This window comes from Cherax quadricarinatus, chromosome 83 (genome assembly GCF_038502225.1).
Source record: "Cherax quadricarinatus isolate ZL_2023a chromosome 83, ASM3850222v1, whole genome shotgun sequence".
Taxonomy (NCBI): domain Eukaryota; kingdom Metazoa; phylum Arthropoda; class Malacostraca; order Decapoda; family Parastacidae; genus Cherax; species Cherax quadricarinatus.
In genome coordinates this window covers 3,612,114-3,630,005 of record NC_091374.1, presented here as the reverse complement: position 1 = coordinate 3,630,005, position 17,892 = coordinate 3,612,114, and the positions used below count along the sequence as shown (strand labels likewise).

At 38.0% G+C, this 17,892-nt stretch overlaps 2 protein-coding genes across 4 annotated transcripts in view; one reads left to right on the top strand and one right to left on the bottom strand.

The window, feature by feature from the left end:
* LOC128702138 (uncharacterized) overlaps positions 1-17,685 on the bottom strand; it is a 79,985-nt gene extending 62,300 nt beyond the window's left edge. For 2 of the 3 annotated variants that reach the window (XR_011394322.1, XM_070102726.1), the window contains exon 1: positions 15,579-17,685. The gene's annotated coding sequence lies outside the window, so the exon portion shown is untranslated. The remainder of the gene's footprint in view (positions 1-15,578) is intronic. The other variant, XM_070102724.1, reaches the window with a different exon arrangement.
* The window catches only part of LOC128702137 (progesterone-induced-blocking factor 1), a 42,586-nt gene that overhangs the window by 1,427 nt on the left and 23,267 nt on the right, over positions 1-17,892 (top strand). The gene's annotated exons all lie outside the window — the stretch shown is intronic.

Sequence of the window (17,892 nt, the reverse complement as noted above, 5' to 3'; positions counted from 1 at the left end):
TGGGGAGAGCAAAGTTGCTAGTTATGGGTGATTTCAATCACAAGGAGATTGACTGGGAAAACCTGGAGCCCCATGGGGGTCCCGAAACATGGAGAGACAAATGCAAAGTCATGAAGATCGGGGAAGGGCAAAGAAGACATCAGACAGAGTATACTAGGTGGCCAAAGACTGCAAACCTCACTCAAGGAAAAAAATTTTGGGGTGAGTATAATACCGAGCACATATGAGGTGCACATCAATCAGATAACTGCTGCAGCATATGGGTGCCTGGCAAACCTGAGAATAGCGTTCCGATACCTCAGTAAGGAATAGTTCAAGACTCTGTACACCATATATGTTAAGCCCTTATTGGGGTATGCAGCACCAATTTGGAATCCATACCTGGTCAAGCACGTCAAGAAATTAGAGAAAGTGCAAAGGTTTGCAACGAGACTAGTCCCAGAGCTAAGGGGGATTGTCCTACGAAGAAAGGTTAAGGGAAATCGGCCTGACGACACTGGAGGACAGGAGGGTCAGGGGAGACATGATAACGACATATAAAATACTGAGAGGAATAGACAAGGTGGACAAAGACAGGATGTTCCAGAGATGGGACACAGAAACAAGGGGTCTCAATTGGAAGTTGAAGACTCCTGTGAGTCAAAGGGATGTTAAGAAGTATTTCTTCAGTCAGAGAGTTGTCCGGAAGTGGAACAGCCTATAAAGTGACGTAGTGGAGGCAGGAACCATACATAGTTTTAAGATGAGGTTTGATAAAGCTCATGGAGCAGGTAGAAAGAGGACCTAGTAGCAATCAGTGAAGAGGCGGGACCAGGGGCTATGAATAGACCCCTGCAACCACAAATAGGTGAGTACACACACACACACACACACACACACACGTGCGCGATAAAGCTCATGGAGCAGGGGGAGAGTGGACCTAGTGGCGACTGGCGAAGAAAGCGGGGCCAGGAGCTATGAATCGACCCTTGCAACCACAGATAAGTGAGTACACAAACACAAACAAGGGAAATGGGCATTACACATCGTCAATGTCTGTCTTCCCACGTTAAAAATTATTATATAATTATTATATATTTTTTTGTAGTGAAGATGCATGTGTGTGTGTGTGCGTGTGTGTGTGTGTGTGTGTGTGTGTGTGTGTGTGTGTGTGTGTGTGTGTGTGTGTGTGTGTGTGTGTGTGTGTGTGTGTGTGTGTGTGTGTGTGTGTGTGTGTGTGTCTGGCGCAGAAGGCGGCATCTTTTGTATTCTTGAGAGGTGAGAAGACACAAGGGCGTCTCATTCTACTGTAGTGTGTATATGTGGCAAACAGCGGAAGACACGAGTGTATGTGGCAAACAGCAAAGACGTGAGTGTGTGTGGCAAACAGCAGAAGACGTGAGTGTGTGGCAAACAGCAGAAGACATGAGTGTGTGTGGCAAACAGCAGAAGACATGAGTGTGTGTGGCAAACAGCAGAAGACGTGAGTGTGTGGCAAACAGCAGAAGACGTGAGTGTGTGGCAAACAGCAGAAGACGTGAGTGTGTGGCAAACAGCAGAAGACGTGAGTGTGTGGCAAATAGCAGAAGACGTAAGTGTGGCAAACAGCAAAGACGTAAGTGTGTGGCAAACAGCAGAAGACGTGAGTGTGTGTGGCAAACAGCATAAGACATGTGAACGTGACTTGTCACGTCACTTCCCACACCCTCATCCATACCGCAGTGCCGTCAAGTGTAAACAACCTCAATTTACACACCCTTAGGATGTTTTTCCCTGTCATTTTCCTGTTTTACTGCTGCTATTAAGATTCCGTCCAGGTTGAGGCCCCAGTTTCTGGACTCATTATGACCCTCTAATCTTTTGTCTACTGCCCACAGCATGGGTATGGGGTGATTACCACCCACAGGATGGTATACGGTAAATACCATTCACAGCATACTTGTATATAAAATTCTATGTGACCAATCCACTGACGATGCTAGTCCAAACAGTCGGTTTTGCGACTGTTTATAAAGTCAGAGATACGAATGCTGCTAAAGATGGTATATAGTATCTTTCACTGTATTCTAAACGCTAGTAGCCTTGATAATTAGTCTAAGTATAATAATAGCAATAATATCTTTATTTCTGCAAGTACATGATCCAGGTAAACATACAACTTATACAGACCATAGCTCACATCAATGACATCCTGTATAAGAAGCCCCTTGTTATGCAGAGCATAACACCAGTCGACTAACACCCAGGTAATTATTTACTGCTAGGTGAACAGAGACCCAGGTAACTATTTACTGCTAGGTGAACAGGGACAGCAGGTGTCTTAGGGAAACACGCCCTAATGTTGCCACCCGTGCCGGTAATCGAGCCACGGTCCTCAGTGTAAGGTGAGTGCGGTACCAACCCTAGTGCAGTCGATAGATTTTTACACCTAGCAAAGACCTAATATGCCATTGACAAACATGGGTGAGAAGGCCATTCAACATTTAAAGATTGGTTATTTGAGTTGCTAGCCTTAGTCAAGCCTACATGTATATACACCACCAGTCAAGGATACTGTAATCCCTAATATAGAGATTAAAGGAAACTATCAGCATATACACAGCATATACATTCGGGGAATTGCCAATAAGCCCCTGGCTGCCTTCAAGAGAGAGCTGGACAGATGCCTAAAGTCAGTGCCGGATCAGCCGGGCTGTGGCTCGTACGTTGGACTGCGTGCAGCCAGCAGTAACAGCCTAGTTGATCAGGCTCTGATCCATCGGGAGGCCTGGTCATGGACCGGGCCGCGGGGGCGTTGATCCCCGGAATAACCTCCAGGTAGATATACAACTCTCCAAGCATACGTATACTGCTTTTCTTACTGCATACGCTTGGAGAATGGTATATTCATTAGAATATATACATAGTGCGTTAAGGATAACTCCTCACGATTGGAGGATTTTTAGTGAAAATATTTCAATTTTTGTGGTAAGCAAGAAATAGTCCGAAAAAATCGTAAATTGTCATCAGTATCGATTATAAAATTTAAAATCATCTACATATTTTAGTGGCCCCCTTACGGATTTAGCGCTTGAGTATGATGATGATGATGATGATAATAATAATAATAATAATAATAATAATAATAATAATAATATTAATAATAATAATAATAATAATAATAATAATAATAATATTATTATTATTATTATTATTATTATTATTATTATTATTATTATTATTATTATTATTATTATTAATAAATTCCTGTAACTACTCTGAAACGTCGAGATCTGTAATAATAATTTTTAAATACCTCCTCATTTTAGTTTCCTGGATAACTCTGCAAATTTCCTTCACGGTACACCAAAAATGCATTTTTGTCATTCCCTCTGAAGCTGGAATAACAAATTGTCGTTAAGAACGGCCAAAAAAACAGGTTTCTTAGGAAGGTGACCTTGACTGGACCAACATTGATTGTCGTGTAAAGGGTCTCAGAGTGTATTTTACATCTGTGTGAAGTTTCTTGTTCATGTTGTCACTCAGATGTTAACACTTCACACCACTCAAGTTCTGGTGATTGAAAATCAATTATTGTATTCATAATAACACCCTAAAATAAAACTACATAGCCTCGTATCTACCTCCCAAAATTCTGGACCAGTTTTCTTGGACACAGTTGTGAAGAATTTTTTTTTTTTTATCACATACATTCTCGACGAACTTCAAAATATGATTTTTTTACCTTGTTTATTTTTAATGTACATCCACCAAATCTTCAAGATGTTATGAACATAATATAACACTTCAAATCCTTTATTTTTTCTTTTACTTATTTTTCCCTTTCAGTTTGTGGGTTAGTTATACTACTCATAACTTCCTCGGGTCAAACTTCTTTGTGTCCCATTCCCGAGACATTGTGTAGCCCTATTGGTTTAGCGCTTCCCCCTGATTATTATAATGTGGGTTGTAAATTATTCTGGTCACGGTACTGTGACTTACACATAATTTAAATACAATTATCTCCTCAAAACTGTCTCCACAACGCTGTAGATTGGAAATGTAATATATATATATATATATATATATATATATATATATATATATATATATATATATATATATATATAAACACTGGCCATCTCCCACCAGGCAATGACCCGAAAAAGATAAGTTTTTCTTTCTACATTTAGTAATTTATACAGAAAAAGGGGGTTACTAGCCCCTTTCTCCCGGCATTTTAGTCGCCTCTTTTGACACACATGGCTCACGGAGGAAGGATTCTCCCCCACTTCCCCATGGAGTTCAATGTATACATAGAATTATAATAGCATGTGATCTTTGTTACCATGATAGATTGGTAAGTCAGCGGGATACCTCGGTCTCATGACCAAAAGTTGCAGTGGCAGGTCATTATGACTAAAACCTGTGTCAGAAAACACTTGTCCTATTTCCTAATATAACACAAAGGGGTTACTAGCCCCTTTCTCCCGGCATTTTAGTCGCCTCTTTTGACACACATGGCTCACGGAGGAAGGATTCTCCCCCACTTCCCCATGGAGTTCAATGTATACATAGAATTATAATAGCATGTGATCTTTGTTACCATGATAGATTGGTAAGTCAGCGGGATACCTCGGTCTCATGACCAAAAGTTGCAGTGGCAGGTCATTATGACTAAAACCTGTGTCAGAAAACACTTGTCCTATTTCCTAATATAACACTACCCACTGTAGACCATGTGTAAACCATGACTGTAAATATCTTGTAAGACAGTTTGTCTTTTTCGTTTGAGCTATTGACCAAAAACACACACATGCCTCTCCCCATAAAACTCTGTAATAAGGCCAGTTAAACAGTGACTTTTCGCCCAGATAAGGTAATATGTTCACTGGGAAGCGCTAAACCAATAGGGGCCATACATCGCCCGAGGAATGGAAAGTGATCTGGTCTAATTGAAAGAATGAGAGCGTAGATCAAATTTCTTGTATCAAAGAACCACTGACAAGCATCACTGAAGCTCCACTGAAAGGTCCCCTAAGTAATGTAGTTACAATTAATGAAATTCTCACAGGTTATGCAAATTAAATGGTTAGTTTCGGAGCAAAAAAAATGAATATAAAAATTTGCAGAATATTTAATAATTTTACCTGAAGGTGAATTTGTAAGTGATCCATCAATAGTAATTACATTATTTACTTATATGTAAACTGTAATTATATCAGTTACTGATATAAATAGCAATTACATTAGTTATATATTTTGAGTCAGTATACAACATAATTCTAGGGCAGGATCATGTCAGATTTGAAGTGATTCATGACACCATCTTTGTGAGCAGATCATTATGTTATATATTTAATCATCCTAAATATTTATCCAGCCCTCAGTCCTAGTTATATATATTCTATTATACACCCTTCAGCCTTACAATTATTATTATTATAATCAAAAAGAAGCGCTAAACCACAAGGGCTATACAGCTCATCAGCCTTACAAGACTCCCCCTTTCCGATGTAGCCTACTCTATATAAATTTAGAGTTTTAGATTAATTCCTCTAAGGACTTGGTTAATGATAATGGAGTTTAAAGCCTATCAATTACAGGCCATAAAGGCTGCACATAATCATTTCTTCTCCAGACAAAAATATTTTAATACCTAAAACAGGGATTAAACTACATTCACAGCATATATATGCTGAGGAATACCTCCTCTAGGTGTATATATCCTCTGCGATACTTAAGCATTATTAATCTTATTATCTTGATGGATTAATTGTTCATTTTAAAACTCTCGTAGTTTACAGGACTTAACCTAACTTGTGTTAGCGACATATATATATATATATATATATATATATATATATATATATATATATATATATATATATATATATATATATATATATATATATATATATATATATATATATATATATATATATATATATATATATATATATATATATATATATATATATATATATATATATATATATATATATATATATATATATATATATATATATATATATATATATATATATATATGAAGGAGGGGTGTTAATGTTGCAGTTTAAAAACTGTAGTGTAAAGCACCCTTCTGGCAAGACAGTGATGGAGTGAATGATGGTGGAGGTTTTTCTTTTTCGGGCCACCCTGCCTTGGTGGGAATCGGCCAGTGTGATAATATATATATATATATATATATATATATATATATATATATATATATATATATATATATATATATATATATATATATATATTATATATATATATATATATATATATATATATATATATATATATATATATATATATATATATATTATATATACACTCCTACTTACACTTTGGTCACACGTCACAGACACGCACATGCATATATATATAAATACATCTAGGTTTTTCTCCTTTTTCTAAATAGCTCTTGTTCTTCTTTATTTCTTCTATTGTCCATGGGGAAGTGGAAAAGAATCTTTCCTCCGTAAGCCATGCTTGTTGTATGAGGCGACTAAAATGCCGGGAGCAATGGGCTAGTAACCCCTTCTCCTGTAGACATTTACTAAAAAAGAGAAGAAGAAAAACTTTATAAAACTGGGATGCTTGAATGTGCGTGGATGTAGTGCGGATGACAAGAAACAGATGATTGCTGATGTTATGAATGAAAAGAAGTTGGATGTCCTGGCCCTAAGCGAAACAAAGCTGAAGGGGGTAGGGGAGTTTCGGTGGGGGGAAATAAATGGGATTAAATCTGGAGTATCTGAGAGAGTTAGAGCAAAGGAAGGGGTAGCAGTAATGTTGAAGGATCAGTTATGGAAGGAGAAAAGAGAATATGAATGTGTAAATTCAAGAATTATGTGGATTAAAGTAAAGGTTGGATGCGAAAAGTGGGTCATAATAAGTGTGTATGCACCTGGAGAAGAGAGGAAAGTAGAGGAGAGAGAGAGATTTTGGGAGATGTTAAGTGAATGTATAGGAGCCTTTGAACCAAGTGAGAGAGTAATTGTGGTAGGGGATCTGAATGCTAAAGTAGGAGAAACTTTTAGAGAGGGTGTGGTAGGTAAGTTTGGGGTGCCAGGTGTAAATGATAATGGGAGCCCTTTGATTGAACTTTGTATAGAAAGGGGTTTAGTTATAGGTAATACATATTTTAAGAAAAAGAGGATAAATAAGTATACAAGATATGATGTAGGGCGAAATGACAGTAGTGTGTTGGATTATGTATTGGTAGATAAAAGACTGTTGAGTAGACTTCAGGATGTACATGTTTATAGAGGGGGCACAGATATATCAGATCACTTTCTAGTTGTAGCTACACTGAGAGTAAAAGGTAGATGGGATACAAGGAGAATAGAAGCATCAGGGAAGAGAGAGGTGAAGGTTTATAAACTAAATGAGGAGGCAGTTAGGGTAAGATATAAACAGTTATTGGAGGATAGATGGGCTAATGAGAGCATAGGAAATGGGGTCGAAGAGGTATGGGGTAGGTTTAAAAATGTAGTGTTAGAGTGTTCAGCAGAAGTTTGTGGTTACAGGAAAGTGGGAGAAGAAATGGAGAATTACGACTAATCCTGACAAGGTCCTTGTTAGCACGATAGGATGTTTTGCATCAACCATTGAAGATAAAGGGGGTATCTCCATCAGAGGTACACCTGTAGCCATTAGAAACCCTAACAAGATCTTGGGATATGAAATAGACAGGCTGCTCCACTCAACATCTCATGTAACTAAAAAGATCAACACAGCCAAAGCCGGTCTTAGCAGACTCTTTCGATTCAATCAAGCCCCTCAACATGTCAAAAAACATCTGTATAAAATGATAATAAGACCTATACTTGAATACCCTTGTGTCCCAATATCATTAACAACAAAGACCAACATGCTACGGTTACAAAGGGTCCAGAATAGAGCTCTTCGATTTATTACCAATACCAGGAGGAGAGACAGAGTTAAAATGGCAGATTTACATACACAACAAGATATCACTGCCATAAATGTACGCCTTGACACCCTAAAAAAGAAACAACTTTATACAATGCAAGAACTATACATGCCAGATAGAGAACATCCTATACAAGTGATAAATACCACCGATTACACCATTAATACTCCACCTCACAGGACTCAAAGAATGACTCTCCCACAGAGGGTTCGTCGTTTTATTCATAAAGATGATTACCCTCGACCCATGATTTTGAGCAACTTACCTGACGAAGAAGATTGGATACCACCAGAACCCTTCTATGTATACTGAAAAAACCATCGCCCCCAATTAGGGAGACATCTTAAATAACTTTCTAATGTAAAACTATGCTATTGACTATTGTTGGACACCACCATTAAGAAGCTATTGTCACGAGCTCATAAACTGGCCAGAAAATATTGCCTTTCCTGTCGTATGAATATCCGTTGTGCAATCGCGAAAAAAAAAAAAAAAAAAAAAAAAAAAAAAAAAAAAAGCAATTGCAACTTGTATAATTACAACCAATTCAGAGTCATGTACTTATATACATATTATATTTATGTGACTCTGATGGGTTAGTATTATACCTCTTAAAAAATAATCTTCTCAGTTCAAATACACTTTTTAAATTACACCAAAGTGGTTGGGCCACTTACCTTTTATATCCTACCTCTCCCCCCCCTCCAACCCTCTTCCAATATTTCCATCCTTACCCATCCTTCTTCCTTCCCCATCTTACCAAAGCTCTGGTCATTAGAAGCGAAGAAGCGAAGGAAAGTGGGTGCGGGAGGGAAGAGGAGCGATTGGTGGAATGATGATGTAAAGAGAGTAGTAAGGGAGAAAAAGTTAGCATATGAGAAGTTTTTACAAAGTAGAAGCGATGCAAGGAGGGAAGAGTATATGGGGAAAAAGAGAGAGGTTAAGAGAGTGGTGAAGCAATGTAAAAAGAGAGAAAATGAGAGAGTGGGTGAGATGTTATCAACAAATTTTGTTGAAAATGAGAAAAAGTTTTGGAGTGAGATTAACAAGTTAAGAAAGCCTAGAGAACAAATGGATTTGTCAGTTAAAAATAGGAGAGGAGAGTTATTAAATGGAGAGTTAGAGGTATTGGGAAGATGGAGGGAATATTTTGAGGAATTGTTAAATGTTGATGAAGATAGGGAAGCTGTGATTTCGTGTATAGGGCAAGGAGGAATAACATCTTGTAGGAGTAAGGAAGAGCCAGTTGTGAGTGTGGGGGAAGTTCGTGAGGCAGTAGGTAAAACGAAAAGGGGTAAGGCAGCCGTGAATGATGGGATAAAGATAGAAATGTTAAAAGCAGGCGGGGATATAGTTTTGGAGTGGTTGGTGCAATTATTTAATAAATGTATGGAAGAGGGTAAGGTACCTAGGGATTGGCAGAGAGCATGCATAGTTCCTTTGTATAAAGGCAAAGGGGACAAAAGAGAGTGCAAAAATTATAGGGGGATAAGTCTGTTGAGTATACCTGGTAAAGTGTATGGTAGAGTTATTATTGAAAGAATTAAGAGTAAGACGAAGAATAGGATAGCAGATGAACAAGGAGGCTTTAGGAAAGGTAGGGGGTGTGTGGACCAGGTGTTTACAGTGAAACATATAAGTGAACAGTATTTAGATAAGGCTAAAGAGGTCTTTGTGGCATTTATGGATTTGGAAAAGGCGTATGACAGGGTGGATAGGGGGGCAATGTGGCAGATGTTGCAGGTGTATGGTGTAGGAGGTAGGTTACTGAAAGCAGTGAAGAGTTTTTATGAGGATAGTGAGGCTCAAGTTAGAGTATGTAGGAAAGAGGGAAATTATTTCCCAGTAAAAGTAGGCCTTAGACAAGGATGTGTGATGTCACCGTGGTTGTTTAATATATTTATAGATGGGGTTGTAAGAGAAGTAAATGCGAGGGTCTTGGCAAGAGGCGTGGAGTTAAAAGATAAAGAATCACACATAAAGTGGGAGTTGTCACAGTTGCTCTTTGCTGATGACACTGTGCTCTTGGGAGATTCTGAAGAGAAGTTGCAGAGATTGGTGGATAAATTTGGTAGGGTGTGCAAAAGAAGAACATTAAAAGTGAATACAGGAAAGAGTAAGGTTATGAGGATAACAAAAAGATTAGGTGATGAAAGATTGGATATCAGATTGGAGGGAGAGAGTATGGAGGAGGTGAATGTATTCAGATATTTGGGAGTGGACATGTCAGTGGATGGGTCTGTGAAGGATGAGGTGAATCATAGAATTGATGAGGGGGAAAGGGTGAGTGGTGCACTTAGGAGTCTGTGGAGACAAAGAACTTTGTCCTTGGAGGCAAAGAGGGGAATGTATGAGAGTATAGTTTTACCAACGCTCTTATATGGGTGTGAAGCATGGGTGATGAATGTTGCAGCGAGGAGAAGGCTGGAGGCAGTGGAGATGTCATGTCTGAGGGCAATGTGTGGTGTGAATATAAATGCAGAGAATTCGTAGTTTGGAAGTTAGGAGGAGGTGCGGGATTACCAAAACTGTTGTCCAGAGGGCTGAGGAAGGGTTGTTGAGGTGGTTCGGACATGTAGAGAGAATGGAGCGAAACAGAGTGACTTCAAGAGTGTATCAGTCTGTAGTGGAAGGAAGGCGGGGTAGGGGTCGGCCTAGGAGAGGTTGGAGGGAGGGGGTAAAGGAGGTTTTGTGTGCGAGGGGCTTGGACTTCCAGCAGGCATGCGTGAGCGTGTTTGACAGGAGTGAATGGAGACAAATGGTTTTTAATACTTGACGTGCTGTTGGAGTGTGAGCAAAGTAACATTTACGAAGGGATTCAGGGAAACCGGCAGGCCGGACTTGAGTCCTGGAGATGGGAAGTACAGTGCCTGCACTCTGAAGGAGGGGTGTTAATGTTGCAGTTTAAAAACTGTAGTGTAAAGCACCCTTCTGGCAAGACAGTGATGGAGTGAATGATGGTGAAAGTTTTTCTTTTTCGGGCCACCCTGCCTTGGTGGGAATCGGCCAGTGTGATAATAATAAAAAAAAAGTATATATATATATGTATATATATATATATATGTATATGTATATATTATATATATGTATATATATATATATATGTATATATGTATATATATATATATAATATATATATATATATTAAACCTTACCCAGTAACAAGAAATATACGGCTACTGGTGTTTTGTCCTTCGTTTTGACCATTGTTTTACAACGATGTATTCATTATAGGGTTATAAATTTAATTACAGGAAAGTAAATGTCTGGGCCCAAAAGAATTTGTTATCTTGATAATTGGGGTTTTATGATGCTAATCCAGCTTACCTTGCAAAGTCAAAATAGTTTATATATATATATATATATATATATATATATATATATATATATATATATATATATATATATATATATATATATATATATATATATATATATATATATATATATATATATATATATATATATATATATATATATATATATATATATATATATACATATATATATATATTATATATATATATATATATATATATATATATAATATATATATATATATGTATATATATATATATATATATATATATATATATATATATATATATATACATATATATATATATATATATATATATATATATATATATATATATATATATATATATATATATATATATATATATATATATATATATATAATATATATATATATGTATATATATATATATATATATATATATATATATATAATATATATATATATATATGTATGTATATATATATATATATATATATATATATAATATATATATATATGTATATATATATATATATATATATATATATATATATATATATATATATACATATATATATATATATATATATATATATATATATATATATATATATATATATATATATATATATATACATATATATATATATATATATATATATATATATATATATATATATATATATATATATATATATACAAACTTGTTTGTTATTTATTTTTATCCTTTCAATAAAGCACTTCACAGTTTTGTTAGAGAATTGGGAGTTATGTGTAGAGATGGTAATTAGAGTTTGTGTGAGTTAGCAGACCGGGAAGTCAACAAGACCAGTCTCATTGTTGCTCTCTTCTTACAATGGTGGCGCAACCTCCTTACTCTAACTTTAATACAAGACTTCAACCTCAGATATTATTATTATTGTTGTTATTATCATTCATTGCGAGCTCTAAATATGTAGGGGTCATACAGCGGCAGGGGAACGAGAGACAACCAGATTCGATCCATGAACGGATGGAGGGATGTAGCTCACTGCTATATTATTCGCAAAATATGTCTAACCCGTCTGGGTCACACAACTATACATGGTAGAGGGGTACTGATGGCAGGGTTTAAGAACATAAGAACGAAAGAATAATGCAGTCGGCCTATTGGCCATGCTATGAAGGTCTAACTCACATCCAAACATATGAGGTTTGTCAGGAAACAGGACAAGTGTTTCCTGACTCGGGTCTTAGTTATATGATGACTCACAACTGGGGCTTTTGGTCATCTGACAGAATCCTTTCACTGTCTTACTAGTCCATTACTGCAACACCCATTAAGTAAGTAAGTAAGTAAGTAAGTTTATTCAGGTATACACAAATACAGTTACATAGAATTATCACACATAACAGCATATACTGAAAGATACTCAGAGTTCTCGTCTCATTGGCACTACCTGGGAGTTTGTTCCACTCATTTATACAGTCGATTAGATAAGTTCACACTCATCTATACAGTCTATTAGGTAAGTTTACACTCATCTATACAGTCTATTAGGTAAGTTTACACTCATCTATACAGTCTATTAGGTAAGTTTACACTCATCTATACAGTCTATTAGGTAAGTTTACACTCATCTATACAGTCTATTAGGTAAGTTTACACTCATCTATACAGTCTATTAGGTAAGTTCATGTGATAAATAATAAGGTCAAATATTGGCGCAGTAATTCAGCTTCAGTTTTCCCACACAATTGGTTATATCCTAACATTATGACAGTAAACCTCGTTGTTTTTACCATTCTTTCCTTGTTATTCGGACATGAAGAACATTCTTGCTAGCAGGCTGACTGTTGAGGATGTCATAGTCAGAGTCAAAGGACCCCAATGGATTATTATTATTATTATTATTATCAAAAAGAAGCGCTAAGCCACAAGGGCTATACAGCGGACCCCAATGGAAATAAGTAAAGGACCCCAATGGAAATAAGTAAAGGACCCCAATGGAAATAAGTAAAGGACCCCAATGGAAATGAGTCACTGTCTGACTTTTTTGGGTTATCCTAGGTTCTCTACACATATGCTGCTATGTATGATAATTCTATGTAACTGTATTCGTGTATACCTGAATAAACTTACTTACTTACACAAGATATGTGATCAGTGCATCCAGTATATTGTGTATTAATATATAGTGATATTGAGTGATATTTAAATATATTTTATAATTGTATACGAAGAGCTGAATGTAGTTACTCATTACTGAAATATAGAACTTAAAGAAAGTTGTTGTTTTAATGTTGCATATAGCTGCTGGGCCGGGTGATGTATGTACTTATAACTCAATTATAAACATTTCAGAGCACACGGTCTCAGGGTAATAAAAAACTGCCAGTTTATGGGCTGTGCTAATTTAAAGAAGGTCCGTCCGGGTTGGTGGACGGCAGAAACCTTATGGCTGCCAACTATTGCACGTTGCAACATTATTCAACGTAATAACTCAAGTGTATGTGTGTGTGTGTGTGTTATATACGTGGGTATTTTTTTTTTTTTTTGGTTAGCCACGAAGAGAATGCCTTCCTTGTTAATGCCAAGCTTGTTGTTCTAGCGTGTGGGTACAGTTGATTCAGTCAGGGCAGGAGGGCATCTTTGCCACAGCTGTGGCTCTGACATGAGAGATAGAGATAGATAGAGAGAGATAGAGAGAGAGAGAGAGAGAGAGAGAGAGAGAGAGAGAGAGAGAGAGAGAGAGAGAGAGAGGGAGATTTGGGTATTATTATTACTATTATTATTATTATTGAAAGCGCTAAACTAGCACCACTAACACTGGGTCACTACATACTTAGCACCACTGCATGCCTATAATAAAATAAATTTGATTTGTAAGCTGAAACACTATCCTTCTGAATGTTTCTACTACCGCTGACAGATATATTATTAATTTTAGTCTGTTCTTGAAGCTCAGATCTCAGGGACTAGTCTAGTAGACGGTCGTCAAGGTTCCTTATATGTTAACATTGATTTATAAAGCGTTAAACCCGCGGAGGCTCTATTCTGTCTGCTAAGCAGACTATCGTCTCTGGTAATTATTACTATTATTAAAGATTAGCCGGTATTCTCCCGGCCCGGGCCTTTTCCAAGTGGTGGCCCGGCCTTGGCTCCCTCTTTAGGGAGTATCTGAGACCTAAGTCTCCCATGGGAGGAGGCACAAGTACCTCCTCATCTTTGGGACCAACTGTCCCCAGGCCTAGCCACAAGCTACCGGCCTCTGGCTCTACCATCCCATCCCCGCCCCAAGGGGGCTAATGGGAATGACAGTCTTATGAGCTAAAGGCTCGGGCTCAGGCACCTACCCTACCCTAGAAGGGCTGGGCATGGTGTCGATGTCTCTGGTAATGTGTAAAGTTGAGGGGTTCTAAGTTGGCCGGCTGGTTGGTTAATGGGGTTTAAGGCTTATTGATTACACTAGGGTCATAAAGGCCAGATGTGACCTTTTTACCACCAGACAAGAATACTTGAATCCTTGAAGTAGGGATTAAAGTAAACTCAGTATGTATAAGCTGACTTTATATTACAGCTCCAATAACCACCATGACACCATTCAGAACAGTTTACTAATAGCCAGGTACAGCACTAACAGTGTTACTAATAGTAATACTAGGAGACACATTTCATAGTGATACAAGTAGTCTGCAGTACTCTCTAGGCTTTGTAATTATTAAGTAACGCATAAATAATACATCACAAACCAGGTGACATTTATTTAAATACTAACTACTGTGACCAGTGTCTAAAAATAACAGTGGCAAGGGTTTAGTTAGGTATCAAGGAACCAAAGCCTAGTTATGAACAGTGGAGCAGAAGCCTACTGGCCCATGTTAGGCAGGTTCAGTTTATACACAGTCGCACCAACTCACATACCTATCCACCCTTTACATGACGCTACTTTGGAGTTTGTTCCATTCATCAACTTTACTGCCAAACCAATACTTCCTTTCAAAATGTAAAAAAAAAAAAAAAAAAATTGACCGACTTGAAACCAGTGTTGCGAGTACTATCTGATTCACATATATTCAATAATCTATTTATATCTCCTTTACTATATTTATTCCAGTTGTCCATTTGTACATTTCATTTATATCTCCCCTTCATTGTACGTGTTTCCAGAGAGCGCAGAATCAGTGCCCTCAATCTATCTGCATAAGAAAAAAAGATTCCTGATACAATGGATTAGTTATGCAATCCTCGCCCGTGTTTCCCAGCTTATTTATATCCATCCTGTAATACAGAGATCAAAGTGGAAAAGCACAATCTAAATGAGACATAGGATCACCCAGGATAAACCAGTTAAGTCAGATAATGTAACTTATTTCCATCGGGTTGCTTACCTGCTGAGAGACCAGGTCACTTTGGTCAAGTTAAAACATTGAGTATGGAGTATATCTAGGTACTCTTGAGAATGTGTAGTTTTACTCACTGGTGAGTATGTATAACTTCAGTCACTGGTGAGTATGTATAGCTCCAGTCACTGGTGAGTATGTATAACTTCAGTCACTGGTGAGTATGTATAACTTCAGTCACTGGTGAGTATGTATAGCTCCAGTCACTGGTGAGTATGTATAACTTCAGTCACTGGTGAGTATGTATAACTTCAGTCACTGGTGAGTATGTATAGCTCCAGTCACTGGTGAGTATGTATAACTTCAGTCACTGGTGAGTATGTATAGCTCCAGTCACTGGTGAGTATGTATAACTTTAGTCACTGGTGAGTATGTATAACTTCAGTCACTGGTGAGTATGTATAGCTCCAGTCACTGGTGAGTATGTATAGCTCCAGTCACTGGTGAGTATGTATAACTTCAGTCACTGGTGAGTATGTATAACTTCAGTCACTGGTGAGTATGTATAGCTCCAGTCACTGGTGAGTATGTATAGGTCCAGTCACTGGTGAGTATGTATAACTTCAGTCACTGGTGAGTATGTATAGCTCGTCACTGGTGAGTATGTATAACTTTAGTCACTGGTATGTATAGCTTCAGTCACTGGTGAGTATGTATAGCTTCAGTCACTGGTGAGTATGTATAGCTTCAGTCACTGGTGAGTATGTATAGCTTCAGTCACTGGTATGTATAGCTTCAGTCACTGGTGAGTATAGCTTGTCACTGGTGAGTATGTATAACTTCAGTCACTGGTATGTATAGCTTCAGTCACTGGTGAGTATAGCTTGTCACTGGTGAGTATGTATAGCTTCAATCACTGGTATGTATAGCTTCAATCACTGGTATGTATAGCTTCAATCACTGGTATGTATAGCTTCAGTCACTGGTTGGTATGTATAGCTTCAGTCACTGGTTGGTATGTATAGCTTCAGTCACTGGTTGGTATGTATAGCTTCAATCACTGGTTGGTATGTATAGCTTCAATCACTCGTTAGTGTGCACCGCTTGAGTCACTCGTGTGTACAGCTTCATTCACTTGCGTGTACAGCTTTTTGCACTCGTGTACAGCTTCAATCACTGGTGAGTGTGTACAGGTCGAGTTACTCGTGAGTGTGTACAGGTCGAGTTACTCGTGAGTGTGTACAGGTTGAGTTACTCGTGAGTGTGTACAGGTTGAGTTACTCGTGAGTGTATACAGGTTGAGTTACTCGTGAGTGTGTACAGGTCGAGTTACTCGTGAGTGTGTACAGTTACTCGTGAGTGTGTACAGGTTGAGTTACTCGTGAGTGTGTGCAGGTTGAGTTACTCGTGAGTGTGTACAGGTTGAGTTATTCGTGAGTGTGTACAGGTTGAGTTACTCGTGTGTGTGTGCAGGTTGAGTCACTTGTGAGTGTGTACAGGTTGAGTTACTCGTGAGTGTGTACAGGTTGAGTTACTCGTGAGTGTGTACAGGTCGAGTTACTCGTGAGTGTGTACAGTTACTCGTGAGTGTGTACAGGTTGAGTTACTCGTGAGTGTGTGCAGGTTGAGTTACTCGTGAGTGTGTGCAGGTTGAGTTACTCGTGTGTGTACAGGTTGAGTTACTCGTGAGTGTGTACAGGTTGAGTTACTCGTGAGTGTGTACAGGTTGAGTTACTCGTGAGTGTGTACAGGTTGAGTTACTCGTGAGTGTGTACAGGTCGAGTTACTCGTGAGTGTGTACAGTTACTCGTGAGTGTGTACAGGTTGAGTTACTCGTGAGTGTGTGCAGGTTGAGTTACTCGTGAGTGTGTGCAGGTTGAGTTACTCGTGTGTGTACAGGTTGAGTTACTCGTGAGTGTGTACAGGTTGAGTTACTCGTGAGTGTGTACAGGTTGAGTTACTCGTGAGTGTGTACAGGTTGAGTCACTTGTGAGTGTGTGCAGGTTGAGTCACTTGTGAGTGTGTGCAGGTTGAGTCACTTGTGAGTACATATAGAGTAGCTTGACTGGTAAGTGTAGGGTAGCCAGGTGATGGAGGCTCCTGCGTCTCAGCCTCAACACCACGAGTAGTCAAGTAATACTAGCATAACTGTGGATGTTTGAGTCTCTCCCGCCATGATACCAACTCTTCCCTGCTGGTCATGTGACCTCTGACGTCACCTCCTTGCCATATACACCATCCACATTTCTATTATATACCTGGGAAGCACTAAACATAAAGGGGTCATGAGGGGGAACTACTATGAACAGACAGGGAAGACGGTGAGGTCCTCAAGTTAGGTCTTGATCAACCCGGTCTGGGA